The sequence below is a fragment of the Triticum urartu genome, chromosome 1A (assembly GCF_056163025.1).
Source record: "Triticum urartu cultivar PI428250 chromosome 1A, HENAU_Tu73, whole genome shotgun sequence".
NCBI classification, from domain to species: Eukaryota; Viridiplantae; Streptophyta; class Magnoliopsida; order Poales; family Poaceae; genus Triticum; species Triticum urartu.
Window position 1 is genome coordinate 415,783,511 of NC_141873.1, and position 12,852 is coordinate 415,796,362.

Genomic DNA, 12,852 nt, shown 5'->3' on the forward strand with positions numbered 1-12,852 from the left:
TAAAGGGGTTGTCAATCCCTTTCGGGTAATGGTGCCAGAAATTGTTGAGTTAGCGGGATAAAAATATGATAGATTGGATAAATAGATCTCTAATAAATGCAAAATAAAATAAAGTGCAACAAGGTATTTTTGGGTTTTTGGAAATGTAGATCTGAAAATAAAAGAGAATAAAAATAGATCTCGAAGGCAAATATAATAAAGAAGAGACCTGGGGGCCATAGATTTCACTAGTGGCTTCTCTTGAGAATAATAACATACGGTGGGTAAACAAAGTACTGTTGGGCAATTGATAGAACTTCAAATAATCATGAGGATATCCAGGAAATGATCATTATATAGGTATCACGTCCAAGATTAGTAGACCGACACCTGCCTGCATCTACTACTATTACTCCACACATCGACCGCTAACCAGCATGCATCTAGTGTATTAAGTTCATGGAGAAATGGAGTAATGCAATAAGAACAATGACATGATGTAGACAAGATCTATTCATGTAGGAACAGACCCCATCTTGTTGTCCATAATAGCAACGATACATACGTGTCGTTTCCCCTTCTGTCACTAGGATCGAGCACCGTAAGATCGAACCCATCACAAAGCACCTCTTCCCATGGCAAGAAAAATCGATCTAATCAGCCTAACTAAACCAAAGATTCAAAGAAAAAATACGAGGCTATAAGTAGTCATGCATATAAGAGATCAAAAGACTCAAATAACTTTCATGGATAAAAACATAGATCTGATCATAAACTCAAAGTTCATCGGATCCCAACAAACACACCACAAAAAGAGTTACACATCAAATAGATCTCCAAGAGACCATTGTATTCAGAATCAAAAAAGAGAGAGGAAGCCATCTAGCTACTAACTATGGACCCATAGGTCTACCATGAACTACTCACGCATCATCGGAGAGGCACCAATGAGGATGATGAACCCCTCTATGATGGTATCTAGATTGGATCTGTGGTTTCTGGAACTTGCGGCAGATGAAATTGATTTTTGTCGACTCCCCTAGGGTTTCTGGAATATTGGGGTATTTATAGAGCAAAGAGGTGGCGTGGGAGGCCACCGAGGTTGGCACAACCCACATGGGCGCGCCTGCGCCCCTAGGCGCACCCTGGTGGGTTGTGCTCCCCTCGGAGCCCCCCTTTGTTACTTCTTTGGCCCAACAGGTGTCTTCTGGTCCAGAAGAAATCTCCAAAAAGTTTCGCTACGTTTGTACTTTGTTTGGTATTGATTTTCTGTGAAGTAAAAAACAAGCAAAAAACAGCAACTGGCACTGGGCACTATGTCAATAGATTAGTCCCAAAAAATAAAAAGTTGCTATAAAATGATTGTAAAACATCCAAGAATGATAATGTAACAAAATGGAATAATCAAAAATTATAGATAAGTTAGAGAAGTATCAGTATCCCCAAGCTTAATTCCTGTTTGTCCTCGAGTAGGTAAATGATAAAAATGGATTTTTTGGATGTGGAATGCCGCCTAACATGTTCATCACATATTCTTTTCTTTGTAGCATGGGCATTTGGACTTCTATATGATTCAAATCATTAATCGAGTTTTGACATGAAGATTTCAACACTCAAGCATATCAAAAAGCAACCATGTCTTTCAAAATATCAACACTAAAGCAAGTTATCCCTAGCACATTATCCTCAATCATTGATCCATTCATGAAACACACTCACATATTAGCTACACCCAATGTTCAAGCACAATCATAGTGCCCCTTAGTTGGTGTTTTATAAGAGAATATGGAGGCTCAAAATAAAAATAAAATTTGCATAAAGTAAAAGAAAGGCCCTTCGCAGAGGGAAGTAGGGATTTCTAGATGTACGAGAGCTCAAAGCGAAAAAGATAGAGATAAAAACATTTTGAGTGGCATGTTTTTCCTGTCAACGAAAACGATCGAGTAGTTCCCAATACTTTCCATGCTAGATATATCATAGGCGGTTCCCAAACAGAAAAATAAAGTTATTCCTTTTTCCACCATACTTGCACATTCCACGGCTAACCGAATCCATGGGTGCCATCATACCAACACTTTCCAAGGAATTTATTATTTGACAACATAAAGTAAATTCATTTTTCATTTTGGGACTGGGCATCCCTAATACCTTTGCCGTACTCTCATGCAATGACAAGTGAATAAACACTCATCTTGAGAATAACACATCTAGCATGGAAATATGCCAGCCACCCCCTACCGTTTCATGAGCAGTACGAGCACACAAAAGAGATTTTTTTTTTGAAAATTAGAGACGGCACATACAAATTTGCTTAGAACGGCAAAATTATACCGCATATAGGTAGGTATAGTGGACTCATGTGGCAAAACTGGTTTAAGTGTTTTGGATGCACAAGTAGTGATCATACTTAGTGCAAATGAAGGCTATCAAAAGATTCTTACTAAAGCATGATTACTCCACTTCCCTCCTTCATTGCATAACTATTGACTTTCGTGCTTGCATGGGGAATCACAAACCTTAACACCAATATTCTTACTAAAGCATGATTACTCATCAACATGACTCACATATTATATCATCATATCGCAAAACTATTACAAGAAATCAAGTTTATTTTATCCAATGATCTCCATGAAAGTTTTTATTATATCCCTCTTGAATATCTATCACTTTTGGACCAATTTCATATGTTTCTTTGATAGCTCAAACAAATCTAAGTGAAGAACACAAGCATAAATTTTTCTTCTCTCAAAATAATTTAAGTGAAGCATGAGAGAATTTCTTAATTTTTTTACTATCTGTCAAATAAATCTAAGTGAAGCATGAGAGCATTTCTTCAAAAATACTAAAGCACACCGTGCTAAAAAGATATAAGTGAAGCACTTAGAGGAATTCCATAGCTCAAAAAGATTTAAGTGAAGCATAGAGAGCAATTCTAACAAATCATAGCATAATTTTGGCTCTCTCAAATAGGTGTGTCCAGCAAGCATAGATGACTTAAAATAAAAAGAAAAACAAGAAAAGGTGCATATCATACAAGACACTCCAAGCAAAACTCGTGATATGTGATGAATAAAAATATAGCTCCAGGTAAAATACCGATGGTCGTTAGAAGAAAGAGGGGATGCCACTCGGGCATCCCCAAGCTTAGGTGCTTGCTTCTCTTCTAGATAATGGCTTGGATGCCATGGTGCATCCCCAAGCGTAGGCTCTTCTTACTCCTTATTCCTTCATCCATCCTGATCTCACCCAAAACTTGAAAACTTCAATCACACAAACTCAACAAAACCTTTGTGAGATCCGTTAGTATAACAAAGCAAATCACTACTATAAGTACTGCTGCAAACCCATTCAATACAAACTTTGTTATATCGAAATAAGCAAATCACTAGTATAACAAAGCAAATTTTTACATTATATCTACTTTATTCCAACTTTGTTATAGCTTATACCCTCCAATACAAACCATAGATTTATCGAAATAAGCACACAACGCAAAGAAAACAGAATCTATGAAAACAGAACAGTTTGTAGTAATCTGAAAACTTTGAATACTTATGTAACTCCAAAAATTCTGAAAAATTAGGACAATGTGGGAAATTTTTATTGTTATCTTGTGCAAAAAGAATCAGTATTTTATCTCGCTTCTGTTAAAAATTAGAATTATATTTCTGGGCACAAAAGTTTTTGTTTTTCAGCAAGATCAAATTAACTATCACCCAACATGATCCCAAAGGCTTTCTTGGAACATACACTAACTAAAACATAAAAACACAATCATAATAGTAGCATAATTGTGAAAACACTCAAGAGCAGAAATAAAAAGACAAAATAAATTTTATTCATTGGGTTGCCTCCAAACAAGCGCTATCGTTTTATGGCCCTAGCTAGGCATAATGCAAAGATCTAAGTATTGTCATCTTTATTTATAGATCCATAAGATGCCCATGGTGGCTTAATTCTTGTTCTAGGGAAGTGTTCCATACCCTTCCTTAGTGGAAATTGAAACTTAATATTACCTTCTTTCATATCAATCATGGCACCAATAGTGCGTAAAAACGATCTATCAAGAATAATTGGAAAAGACGGATTGTAATCAATATCAAGAACAATAAAATCTATGGGCACATAATTCCTATTTGCAATAATAAGAACATCATTAATACTTCCCATAGGCTTTTTAATAGTAGAATCTGCCAAGTGCAAATTTAAAGAACATTCTTCAATATCGGTAAGACCAAGCACATCGCATAAAGATTTTGGAATTGTAGAAACACATGCACCCAAGTCACATGAAGCAAAACACTCATAATTTTTAATATTGACTTTGATAGTAGGTTCCCATTCATCATGTAATTTGCTAGGAATTGAAATTTCTAATCCCAACTTTTCATCCAAAGCATTCATCATAGCATTAGCAATTTTTTTAGTAAAAGCTTTATTTTGTTCATAAGCATGGGGTGAATTAATAATGGATTACAAACAAAAAAATACAATCAGTCAAATAGCAACTATCATAATAAAAGTCTTTGTAATCCAAAAGAGTGGGCACATCACCAGTTAAAGGTTTAACCTCTCCAAACCCACTTTTATCAAATTTTCAACAAGATTTTAACCCTCCGAATTATCGGGACGCCTTCTAGCTAAAGTTGACTCTTCTTCAGTCCCCTTATCGTCAATTTTAATTTTACTAAACAAAGAATCAATAGAAGAAACACCAATCATTTTAAGATCTTCATCATTTTTATGAAAGCAATCACTAGAAAACTCCTTTTCTAAAAATTCTCTTTTAGCTCTAAGCATAGCGGTTCTTTTCTTACTTTCATCCATAGAAATATATAGAGCTTTTATTATTTTCATCTTGAGATTTTCTACATCATGAGAAATTCTGTCAATGCTTCTAGACATATCATCAGTCTTACTCAACTTTTCTTTTATCGTAGTATTAAAATTCTTTTGAGCATTGATAAATTCTTTAATATTATTCTCAAGATCATAGGTGTTCCTATTATTATTATTATTATTACCATAAGAAGGATTACCATAGGAATTACCATAATTATTAGAGGAATTTCCCAGAAAAGGTCTAGGATTAAAATTACCTCTATAAGCATTGTTATTAAAATTCTTTCACGAGGCAAAATTCACATCTACGGCATCCCTATTTTTCTCAATCAAAGTAGACAAAGGCACATCATTAAGATCAATAGGAGCATTTTTACTAGCAACCAACTTCATAAGAGAATCAACTTTTTCACTCAAAGAATTTATTTCTTCTACCGAATTAACCTTTTTACTAGTAGGAGCCCTTTTGGTATGCCATTGTGAATAATTTTCCATAATATTATAAAGAATTTATTAGCTTCACCCAAAGTAATTCCATAAAAGTACCACCCGTGGGGGTATCTAAAACATTCCTAGAAACAAAATTCAATCCCGCATAAAAGTTTTGTATGATCATCCAAAGATTTAAACCATGAGTAGGACAATTTCTTAGCATCAATTTCATTCTTTCCCAAGATTGCGCAACATGCTCAAGTTGTTTAAAATTCATGATTTGTGTCCTAAGGGAAATAATTTTCACGGGCGGAAAATATTTAGTAATAAAAGCATCTTTGCACTTATCCCAAGAATTGATACTATTGCGAGGTAAAGAAGAAAACCAAATTTTTGCACGATCTCGCAAAGAAAACGGGAATAATTTCAACTTCACAATATCATTGTCCACATTTTTTTCTTTTGCATATCGCATAATTCCACAAACGTATTAAGATGGGACGACATCCTCATTAGGGGTGCCGGAAAATTGATCTTTCATGACAAGATTCAACAAAGCGACATTAATATCACAAGACTCCGCACTAGTGGTGGGAGGACCAATCAGAGTGATAATAGAATCATTGTTATTGGTATTGGATAAATCACACAACTTGGTGTTCTCTTCAGTCATCGTGACTACGCAACAAGATTGCACTCAAAAATAGATCTGACGAGAAAACAACGAACAAAAAAGGGGCGAATAAAACGGCAAATTTTGTGAAGTGGGGGAGATGAAAACGAGAGGTAAATGGCAAATAATGTAATTGCATGGATATGAGATTTGTGATTAGGAACCTGGTACATGTAGATGATGTCTCTCCGGCAACGGCGCCAGAAATTCCTTTTGATTGCGGCTTGAACTACGTCGGTATTTCCTCAGTGATGAGACCAAAGTTATCGAACCAGTAGGAGAATCACGTAACACTACGTAAACAGTACCTGCACACAAAGAACAAATACGTGCAACCCGACATGTTAAAGGGGTTGTCAATCCCTTTCGGGTAATGGTGCCAGAAATTGTTGAGTTAACAGGATAAAAATATGATAGATTGGATAAATAGATCTCGAATAAATGTACAATATAATAAAGTGCAGCAAGGTATTTTTGGGTTTTTGGAAATATAGATCTGAAAATAAAAGCGAATAAAAATAGATCTCGAAGGCAAATAAAATAAAGAAGAGACCCGAGGATCATAGATTTCACTAGTGGCTTCTCTTGAGAAAAATAGCGTACGTGGGTAAACAAATGACTATTGGGCAATTGATAGAACTACAAATAATCACAACGATATCTAGGCAATGATTATTATATAGGCATCACGTCCAAGATTAGTAGACCGACTCCTGCCTGCATCTACTACTATTACTCCACACATCGACCGCTATCCAACATGCACTAGTGTATTAAGTTCATGGAGAAACGGAATAATGCAATAAGAACGATGGCATGATGTAGACAAGATCTATTTATGTAGGAATAGACCCCATCTTGTTATCCTTAACATCAACGATACATACGTGTCGTTTCCCCTTCTGTCATTGGTATCGAGCATCATAAGATCAAACCCATCACAAAGCGCCTCTTCTCATGGAAAGAAAAAATGATCTAGTCGGCCTAACTAAACCAAAGATTCGAAGAAGAAATATGAGGCTATAAGTAACCATGCATATAAGAGATCAAAAGACTCAAATAACTTTCATGGATAAAAACATAGATCTGATCATAAACTCAAAGTTCATCGGATCCCAACAAACACATCGCAAAAAGAGTTACACATCAAATAGATCTCCAAGAGACCATTGTATTGAAAATCAAAAGAGAGAGAGAGGAAGCCATCTAGATACTAACTACGGACCCATAGGTCTATAATGAACTACTCACGCATCATCGGAGAGGCACCAATGAGGATGATGAACCCCTCCATGATGGTGTCTAGATTGGATATGTGGTTTCTGGAACTTGTGGCAGCTGGAATTGATTTTTGTCAATTCCCTAGGGTTGCTGGAAAATTGGGTATTTATAGAGCAAAGAGGCTGTGCGGGAGATCACCGATGTGGGCACAACCCACCTGGGTGCGCCTGGGCCCCCAGGTGCGCCCTGGTGGGTTGTGCTCCCCTCGAAGCCCCCTCTGGTACTTCTTGAGCCCAACAGGTGTCTTCTAGTCCAGAAAAACTCTCCAAAAAGTTTTGCTGCGTTTGGACTCCGTTTGGTATTGATTTTCTGCAGAGTAAAAAAACAAGAAAAAAATAGTAACTGGCAATGGGCACTAAGTCAATAGGTTAGTCCCAAAAAATGATATATAGTTGCTAGAAAATGATTGTAAAACATCCAAGAATGATAATATAACAGCATGTTACACAATCAAAAATTATAGATATATCGGAGACGTATCAAGCACAACCCAACAGTGCGTGCATGGTGGCCCAGGCGCGCCCAGGTGGGTTGTTCCCACCTCGGTGGCCTCCCGCACCGCTTCTTCGCCCTATAAATTCCCAAATATTTCAAAAAGCCTACGGGAGTTGATAGATAAGAAGTTCCGTTGCTGCAAGCCTATGTAGCTACGAAAACCAATCTAGACCCCATTCTGGCACCCTGCCGAAGGGGGAAATCATCACCTGTGGCCATCTTCATCACCCTGGCGGCCACCATGATGAGGAGGGAGTAGTTCACCCTCGGGGCTGAGGGTTTGTACCAGTAGCTATGTGTTTAATCTCTCTCTCTCTCTCTCTCTCTCGTGTTCTTGAAATGTCAGGATCTTGATGTATCACGGGATTTGTTAATATAATTGGATCATATGGTGTTTTCCCCTCTCTATCTTGTTGTGAATTGAGTTTTTGCTTTGAGCTTTCGTTCTTATTGGATTGAATACTTTTATGGATTTGAGAACACATTATGTATGTCTTGCTATGAATACCCATGGTGACAACGGGGTATCATATTGATTCACTTGATATATGTTTTGGCACTCAAATCGCGGATTCCCCAGGTGACATTGGGGTAATCTATGCATAGGGGTTTGATAAGTCTCCATCGTATCTACTTTTCCAAATAATTTTGACCTTGTTTTGGACTCTAACCTGCATGATTTGAATGGAACTAACCTGGACTGACGTTGTTTTCAGCAGAATTGCCATGGTGTTTTTTTTGTGTAGAAATAAAAGTTCTCGGAATGACCTAGAAATTTACGGAGACACGTTTCGGAATTTATAAACAATACTGGCGAAAGAATCAACACCAGGGGGGCCACACCCTTTCCACGAGCATGCAGGACACGCCCCCCTACCTCATGGGCCTCGTGAGGCTCCACCGACGTCAACTCCAACCCTATATATTCATGTTCGGGGAGGAAAAATCAGAGAGAAGGATTCATCGCCCTTTACGATACGGAGCCGCCGCCATGCCCTAATCTTCATCGGGAGGGCTGATCTGGAGTCCGTTCGGGGCTTCGGAGAGGGGAATCCGCCGCCATCGTCATCATCAACCTTCCTCCATCACCAATTCCATGATGCTCACTCCTGTGTGTGAGTAATTCCATCGTAGGCTTGCTGGACGGTGATAGGTTGGATGAGATTTATCATGTAATCAAGTTAGTTTTGTTAGGGTTTGATCCCTAGTATCCATTATGTTCTAAGATTGATGTTTCTATGACTTTACTATGCTTAATGCTTGTCACTAGGGCCCGAGTGCCATGATTTCAGATATGAACCTATTATGTTTCCCTGAATATATGTGAGTTCTTGATCCTATTTTGCAAGTCAATAGTCACCTACTATGTGTTATGATCCGGTAACCCCGAAGGGACAATAACCGGGACCACTCCCGGTGATGACCATAGTTTGAGGAGTTCATATATTCACTAAGTGTTAATGCTTTGGTACGGTACTCTATTAAAAGGAGGACTTAATATCCCTTAGTTTCCAATAGGACCCTTCTACCACGGAAGGGTAGGACAAAAGATTTCATGCAAGTTCTTTTCCATAAGCACGTATGACTATATTCGGAATACGTGCCTACATTACATTGATGAACTAGAGGTAGTTCTGTGTCACCCTATGTTATAACTGTTGCATGAGGAATCGCATCCGACATAATTATCCATCACTGATCCTTTGCCTACGAGCTTTTCACATATTGATCTTTTCTTAGTTACTTTTCCGTTGCCGTTATTATGATTGCTACAAAACAAATACTATTACTTTTTCCACCGCTACGGTTACTTCCATATTACTTTGCTACTAAATACTTTGCTCCAAATATTAAGTCTTTCAGGTGCGGTTTAATTGACAACTCAACTGTAATACTTGAGAATATTCTTTGGCTCCCCTTTTGTCAAATCAATAAATTTGGGTTGAAAACTATACCCTCGAAAACTGTTGCGATCCCCTATACTTGTGGGTTATCAAGACTATTTTCTGGCGTTGTTGCCAGGGAGCATGGCTCTATTCTTTGAGTCACTTGGGCTTTATATCTGTTGATCACTATGAGGAACTTGAAAGCTGGAAGAACCAAGATTTTTCCCTCAACTGCGAGGGGAGGTAAGGAACTTCCATCTAGCTCTGCACTTGATCCACCTTCTATTTTGAGTAAACTTGCGACACCTACACCTGCTATTGATTCTGATATGTCGCATGTTATTGATGATGCCACTTCTTCTAGGAATGATGCTTATGATGAAACTACTTCCATGCTTGATAATACTGTTCCATTTGGTGAATTTCTTGATGAACAACTTGCTAGGGTTAGAGAGAATGAAATTATTGAAACCGATAATATTGATGAAAGTGATGATGAAGATTCTTCCCCTAGATATGAATTGCCTGATGTGCCTAAGGGTTATGTTATGGATGAAGAAACTGCTAGAGATCTTTTAGCTTGAAAAGATAGATATGACATTCAGAAACTTTTAGCTAAGCTGAAAGAGAAGTCTTTGAATGCTAGTATGAAATATGACCCTGCTTTTGCTACTTCACCTATCTGTATTTCTGATAAGGATTATGATTTCTCTGTCAATCCTGAGTTAATTACTTTGGTTGAATCTGATCCTTTTTATGGCTATGAATCTGAAACTGCTGTGGCACATCTTACTAACTTGAATGATATAGCCACCCTATTCACTAATGAGGAAAAATTCATTACTACTATATCCTTAAGTTATTTCTATCCTCATTAAAAGGTGATGCTAAAACATGGTTTAATTCTCTTGATCCTGGTTGTGTGCATAGTCCCCATGATATGATTTATTACTTCTCTGCTAAATATTCCCCCGCTCATAAGAAATAAGCTGCCTTAAGGGAAATATATAATTTTTGCAAATTGAAGAAGAGAGTCTCCCACAAGCTTAGGGGGAGGATTCTCCGATTACTTAATGCTTTGCTTGATCATCCTCTCAAGAAAAATGAAATACTTGATATCTTTTATAATGGACTAACCAATGCTGCCAAAGACCACCTGGATAGTTGTGCTGGTTGTGTTTTCAGGGAAAGGACTGTTGATCAAGCTGAACTGCTATTGAATAATATATTGAGTAATGATAATGATTGGACACTTCCTGAACCAACTCCTAAGCTAACTCCGAAGAAAAGGGGTATTCTATTTCTCAGTCCTAAAGATATGCAAGAGCCAAAGAAATCTATGAAAGAAAAGGGTATTAAAGCAGAAGATGTTAAGAATTAACCACCTATTGAAGAAATACATGGTTTTGATAACCCTACACAAGTAGTAAAGGTAAATTCTCTCTACAGATTTGATAAGGGTGAAATCCCATCTACTAAGTTTGCTAGCCAATGCTTGGATGAGTTTGATAATTTTATTGTTAAACAATAAGACTTCAATGCTTATGTTGGTAGACAATTGAAATGTAATGCTTATATGATTGAACACTCGAGTGATCATATGTCTAGATTTAAAGGCGACCTTAAACTCATTAGTAAACATGCTTCTATGGTTACCACTCAAGTAGAACAAGTGCTTAAAGCACAAGATGATTTTCTCAATGAATTAAATAATAAGAAAAATGATAATGTTGTTAGAGTTGTGACTAGAGGGGATAAAATGACTCAGGAACCTCTGTATCCTGAGGGCCACCCTAAGAGAGTTGAGCAAGATTCTTAGAGAACTAATGTTGATGCACCTAGTCCTTCTAAAAAGAAGAAAAAGACAAATGATAGGACTTTGCATGGTTCTAGTGAACCAGTTGTTGACACACCTGAGAATCCCAATGATATTTATATTTCCGATGCTGAAACACAATCTGGTAATGAACATGAACCTAGTGATAATGTTAATGATGATGTTCATGTTGATGCTCAACCTAGCAATAACAATGATGTAGAGATTGAACCTGTTGTTGATCTTGATAACCCACAATCAAAGAATCAACGTTATGATAAGAGAGACTTCATTGCTAGGAAGCACGGTAAAGAAAGAGAACCATGGGTTCAGAAACCCATGCCTTTTCCTCCTAAACCATCCAAGAAAAAGGATGATGATGATTTTGAGTGCTTTGCTGAAATGATTAGACCCATCTTTTTGCGTATGCGTTTGACTGATATGCTTAAAATGAATCCTTATGCTAAGTATATGAAAGATATAGTTACAAATAAAAGAAAGATACCAGAAGCTGAAATTTCTACCATGCTTGCCAATTATACTTTTAAAGGTGGAATACCTAAGAAACTAGGAGATCTAGGAGTACCAACTATACCATGCTCCATTAAAAGAAACTATGTTAAAACTGCTTTATGTGATCTTGGAGCCGATGTTAATGTTATGCCTCTCTCTTTATATTGTAGACTTGATTTGAATAAGTTGACACCTACTGAAATATCTTTGCAAATGGCTGATAAATCAACTACTATACATGTCGGTATTTGTGAAGATGTGCCTGTTGTGGTTGCAAATGTTACTATTTTAACGGACTTTGTTATTCTTGATATTCCCGAGGACGATAGTATGTCTATTATTCTTGGTAGACCCTTTTTGAATACTGCAGGGGCTGTTATCGATTGCAACAAAGGCAATGTCACTTTTCATGTTAATGGTAATGAGCATACGGTACACTTTCCGAGGAAACAGCCTCAAGTCAACAGTATCAATTCTATTGGAAAATTTTCATCGATCACTATTGAAGGTTTTGAATTCCCTCTTCCTACTGTCAAGAAGAAATATGATATTCTCATTGTTGGGGACATGCATATCCCTGTTGAGGTAACTTAGTATTATTCGAAAATTCTCCGGTTTCATGTTATTCAGAAACATTTGTTAATAAGACTTGATCAACCTTGTTCATGTATTCCTTTTGATGAGCATGAGGTGGATGAAGTTTGAAAGCACAACCCTCTATACCCTCCTTTTACTTTCTGTTATTTAGATTAAATAAAGCAAGAATGTTATTTTCTGTCTATTTTCTGAATTATCCTTGCAATAAAAAAATACCCCAAAAGTAAAAGTTCTCCAAATGTCCTGAAAATGATATATGATTTTTTCTAGAATATTTTAGAATTATTGGCACTGAGAACACACCAGGGGGACCCACCATCTGGCCACAAGGCTCC

The 12,852-nt window shown here is 37.1% G+C and overlaps 1 pseudogene; it reads right to left on the reverse strand.

Annotated features, from left to right (window-relative positions):
- Window positions 1–12,852, reverse strand: part of LOC147991480 (uncharacterized) — a 96,109-nt pseudogene that overhangs the window by 63,593 nt on the left and 19,664 nt on the right.